Genomic DNA, 6,000 nt, shown 5'->3' with positions numbered 1-6,000 from the left:
TGTTCTAGAATTTTACCCATGATTTTTGTGTCTGGTCTGTTGTCTTCTTGCATTGTTTTCTTCTGGTTTTGGTATCTTGATAACACTGGCCTCAAGAATGAGTTTGGCAAGTGCTTCCTCCTCTATTCTTTGTTAGAATTTGTGAAGAATTGAGCTGGGCATGGTGGCATAGCAGCTTGGGAGGCTGAGTCAGGAGGAGCGTGAGTTCTAAGCCAGCCTCAGCAATTTAGCAAGGCCCTAAGCAACTCAGTGAGACTGTCTCTAAATAAAATATAAAAAGGGCTGGGGATGTAGTTCAGTGGTTAAGTTCAGCCTTCAGTTGTTTTGTTTTGTTTTATGAAGAATTAGTGTTGATTTTTCTTTACATGTTTGTGAAATTGACCAATGAAGCCATCTAGACCTGGGTCTGTCTTTGTAGATAAGTAGTTACTGCTATGTTTTTTTAAAATTTTTGTTTGTTTGTTTGGGGGGAAGCTGGTACTGGTGATTGAATCCAGGGGTGCTTTACCACTGAACTACATCCCCCAACCCTTTTTATTTTTTATTTTGAGACGGGGTCTCACTAATTTGCTTAGGACCTTGCTAAATTGCTGAGGTTGGCCTTGAGCTTGATCCTTCTGCCTCAGCTTCCTGAGCCACTGAGATTACAGGGGTGTGACACTGTACCCAGATACACATAGTTTTTAAGCCCCTGAAATGTGGCTAAGAGAAATATGGCTGAGAAACTGACCTTTTAATTTTATTAATTTGTTAGGTTAAATTGAACAGGTCACAGTGGTTATTTACTGTATTGAACAGGTCTGGAGCAGTTGTTCTCCATGGGGTGATACTGCCTCCTAGGGACACATTGGAAATTCATGGGGCTGCTGAATCGCACTGTGAATAGGGACAGTGTCCTTAGAGGGTAAGAGCCATGGCATCCTGCTATGTACAGAAATTGTTCTGTTTGTTTGGGTGGCTTTTCCGTGTCTTCCCTAAGACATCTAACAATATATGCCAAGAGTCTCTTGGTTTTAATGAACGCTGAATTTTTCAGGGCTACGACTGTCCTTTTGCTATGAGCTAAATGTTTCTGCCTCCCCACCACCAATTCATATGTTGAATCCCTAATGTGATGGTATTAGGAGGTGGGACCTTGGGGGTTAACTAGGGTCAGATTAGTTTAGGAAGGTGGGGACTTCATGGTGGCATTAATGCCCTTTGTGTGTGTGTGTGTGTGTGTGTGTGTGTGTGTGTGGCTGGGGATTGAACCCAGGGCCTTGTGCATGTGAGGCAAACACTCTACCAACCGAGCTGTATCCCCAGCCCCTCATTCACTTTTGATCATAAGTGTGTATACAAATGCTAACTATATGACACATAATTGTGTGTGTGTGTGTGTGTGGAACTGGGGATTGTACCCAAGGCCTCACCCAAGCTAGGCAAGTGCCCTACCACGGGCTGCATCCCCAGATCTTGTAAATTTTTATTTTGAGACATAAAATACTTATTTTTAAATGTCAAATATAAAGAAAAAAGATCAACATTTTTCATGTTACAGTTGTTTTTTCATAAGTCTCAACTGTCAAAACTGTCATTTCAAGCCAGGCGTGGTGGTACATGTCTATAATTCCAGTGGCTGAGGCAGAAGGATCATGAGTTCAAAGCCAGCCTCATCGAAAGTAAAGCACTGACCAATTTAATGAAATCCTGTCTCTAAATAAAATACAAATAGGGCTGGGGATGTGGTGAAGTGCCCCTGAATTCAATCCCCAGTACCCCCCCAAAAAAATATATGCACCACCACATCCAGCGTCTTTTTTCTCTTTAGTAAATATGCTTAGAATATACACTTACTCTATGACTCAACTGTCATACCCAAGATACAAAATACTTGTAGAAAAGTGTTGATAACAGCTTTATTTATAAGAGCCCAAACTGAAGATCAAATCAACAAATATATTGTGACATAGTTACACATTTGAAGATCGTTCAGCAATCAAAAATGAATGAACTACCATGTTAGTACACATCAAAACACAGACGCATCTCATGAGCATTATGGTTAGCAAAAGAAGTCTCACATAAAAGAGCACATATCTCACTATATTTACATGAAGCTCAAGAACAGACAAGACTAATACAGCTGCTCCCTGACTTATCATGCTTTAACTTAGAATTTTTTGGCTTTACCATAGTAAAGCTTACCCCTGAAATCATTCTGCTTTTCACTACCAGTGCAGTATTCAATAAATTATGTGAGCTGGGTACAGTGGCACACACCTGTAATCCCAGAAACTCAGGAGGGTTGTAAGTTCAAGGCCAGCCATTTAGCAAGACCCTGTCTCAAAATCAAAAATAAAAAAAAGGATGGGGATGTGGCTCAGGAGTACAGTGCCCCTGACTCAATCCGCATTAGATGATTTTGCTAAACTGTAGTCTAATTTAAATGTTCTTGGCATATTTAAGGAAGTCCAGGCTCTGTTACTGATGTTTGGTTTGTATACATTAAATGCATTTCAACTTACAATATTTTCAATTTACAATGGGGTTATTAGGACAAACCCCATCATAAGTCAAGGACCCCCTGTAGATGCTGGTAGAAGACAAATCAGTAAGACCCTGTCTCAAAATCCAAAATAAAAGGGGTATAGCTCAGTGGTAAAGTTTCCCTGAGTTCAACATGCCCAGTATCAAAAAATAAAATAGTGTATGCCAGAAAGTTACATTTCTCCAGGGTGTGGTGGTGTACACCTGTAATCTCAGTGACTTGGGAGACTAAGGCAGGAGGATTGTACATTGGAGGCCAGCCTCAGCAGCTTACCAAAATCTCATCTCAAAAAATAAAAAGGGGGTCAAATGTATGAAAGATGATATATCATGAGCTTTGTAATCTTTTGAACAACCAATAAAAAAAAAACCAAAAAATAAAAAAAATAAAAAGGGGGACGGGTTGTGTCTCAGTGGTAGAGTACTCGCCTAGCATGCATGAGGCACTGGGTTTCATCCTTAGCATCACATAGAAATAAAATATTGTGTCCATCTAAAACTAAAAAAAAAATAAAAAATAAATATTAAAAATACAAAATAAAAATAAAAATGGCTAGGTGTGTAGCTCGGTGATAGAACACCATTGAATCAATTCCCAGAACCTAAAAACAAACAACAGTTCCATTGCCTATTAATTTAATTGTGTCTCAAGATATTCATTTTAGAAAGGAAATATTGGATCAGCCAGACCCGAAGCCTCAGGAGGTGGAAGCAGGAGGATTGCAAGTTCAAGGCTAGCTTCAGCCCTGCAGATAGTGAGCAGGGGTCCACCATAGCTAGCATTTTGTCTCAGAGGGGAGTCCCAATGTCACTCATCCCTTTCTTGCTCTGTCCTCTACCTCCTCCTCACTGGGTTCCCCTTCCACAGTGGAGTAATGCATCCGGGAGGGTCTTCTGTGGCCTGTGAGTGACAGGACCTATTTCAGGACTTCATGCTGTCACTAGCTGAGCCACCACCAGCCCTTCAGAGGCTTGGTTTTCTCATTTGTAAAGTGAGGTTAGTAATAGTTGCTTTTTCTGCCCACCTAAGAGTTGGTCTCAGTTTCAGACTCTCTTGAGTTTCAAATTGCCATTGGAAAGCCAATTATGACTAACATCATCTGTCTGTTTCGTGGTTACGATGTTGCAGGATGAGAAGAGAAGCAATCCACTAAGGCAAATGTGTATTCCCACGTGAACTGGGTAAACCAGGTGGATCAAAGTTCCTTCAGGCTATGCTTCTTTCTCTAGAGCCAGTAGGACCCCATCAAAATCTGACCATTAACAAAATTCATGCATTAGAAACACCCACAGGAGCTGGGCCTGGGGTGCATGCCTGTAATTCCAGCGACTTTTGGAGGCTGAGGCAGAGGATCAGGATTAAAGGCCAGCCTCAGCAACTTAGTAAGACCCTGTCTCTAAAAAACATATATATAAAGGGTTGGGGAAGCGGCTCAGTGGCTAAGCACCCCAGAGTTCAATCCCTGGTACTGAAAACAACAACAAAACAAAAGCACCCATGTGAAGTTTGGCTCCAGATCCACAGCCCAGTTATGCTCCTAAATGAAGAAGTTCTTGGATTTTCTTTAGTGAGCTGTCATCATTCCCATCTATCCTATTTATAAGACCAAGTTATGTCAGTTCAAAAAATTATTAGAGTCTAAAAAAACAATTGACAAAAATTGTCGGCAGTCTAGCTCTGAAACAACAAAGCTCCTGACAGTTCAGGTAGCCATGGAATCATGTTTGATTTAGAATTCAAACTCTCAGTGTGACCTTGGACAACTCACTTGACTTCTCAGGGCATTAACATTCTCTGTCAGGAGCCGCCACATAGGAGCTGAGCGCCCCCTAGCTTTGAGCGATGGGAATGTGGGGATGTAGTGAGCCAGCCACCGGCTGTGTGTGTGTGAGCTGTGAGCATTTTGAGCGCACATGGCGGAGTGGACTGAGGATGCTGCTGTGTCTGGGCTGTGCACGTAGGTGTCCCTTTCACTCGCTCTGCCTTTGATCATCACACAGTACATGATATGGATGTGGTCTTCCAAGATGTCAGCAAACCTGCTGACCTGCAAAGATATGGAGAAGCTAGACTCAACACCTGAAACCTGACCCCTTGCCTCATTTGAATGGCTTCTCCCTAATAAAACCCTGTTCGAGGCGTGCTCTCTCTCTTTCTTGCCTGCCTTGTCTCCTTTGTGGGAGCTGGGTCAGAGGAGCCATCCCAGAACCCAAAGAAAAAGGTAAATAAATTTTATGTGTAGCACTTAATGAAACAAGTTTCTGCCATTAACAAGAACACGGAGGGGGCTGGGGCTGGGGCTGGGGCTGGGGCTCAGTGGTAGAGCACTTGCCTAGCATGCGTGAGGCACTGGGTTCGATCCCCAGCACCACAAACTAAACAAAATAAAGGTATTGTGTCCATCTACAACAAATATATAAAGAACACGGTTTATGGGCACAGTGGCACACACCTGTAATTCCTGTGACTTGGGAATCTGAGGCATGGGGATGTCAAGTTTCCAGGCCAGCCTCAGCAACTTAACGAGACCCTGAGGATGTAGCTCAGTGGCAAAGTGTCCTTAAATTCAATTTCCAGCATCACAAAAATAAAAACAAAAAAGAGGGGCTGGGGATGTGGCTCAAGTGGTAGCATGCTCGCCTAGCATGCATGAGGCACTGGGTTCAAATCTCAGCACCACATAAAAATAAAGATATTGTGTCCACCTCAAACTAAAAAATAAATATTAAAAAAGAATGAGACAAATCCCTATGCATTGATATAGAATGAGCTACAAGATATATGAATAATGAAATAATATGCAGAAAAAAAGGTAGGGATATACATACATTCCAGATCTTTCTATCTAGATAGATTGATTTTTTTCAGCTGACATTTTTTTTTTTTTTTGGTACTGGGGATTGAACTCAGGGGCACTCGACCACTGAGCCCCTTCCCCAGCTTTATTATGAATTTTATTTAGAGACAGGGTCTCACTGAATTGCTTAGAGCCTCACTGTTGCTGAGGCTAGCTTTGAACTTGTGATCCTCCTGCCTCAGCCTCCAAAACCACTGGGATTACAGGTGTGTGCCACCACACCCGGTTATACTTTGATTTTTGAGCTTTTCCCACACTAATGCTATGCATACAATACTCTCATGATGCTGGGCAGCAGCAGAGAGGGACAGCTTCTGGTCAGTCATGTGATGATAAGGGGAAACACCTGACACTCCCAGATATGTACTGAGTTGCAAACTAGGAAGTTCGGTAGCCTGGGTATATAAAATACATTTTGACTTATGTATGATATTTTCAACTTACCATGGGTTTATTGAGGCATAAGGCCATCATAAGTCAAGGGGCATCTATATAATCCTTATACACAGTCTACCATACAATAATCTGTCTATATCCTTTCATATTTCAGTATCTGGAAAGAAAGGGAGAGAGAGAAAAGAAGCACCTGGAAGATAACACTATAAACTAATTA

Source organism: Spermophilus citellus (genome assembly GCF_964194105.1).
Source record: "Spermophilus citellus genome assembly, chromosome: 6".
NCBI lineage: Eukaryota > Metazoa > Chordata > Mammalia > Rodentia > Sciuridae > Spermophilus > Spermophilus citellus.
This window is presented reverse-complemented; position numbering follows the sequence as displayed.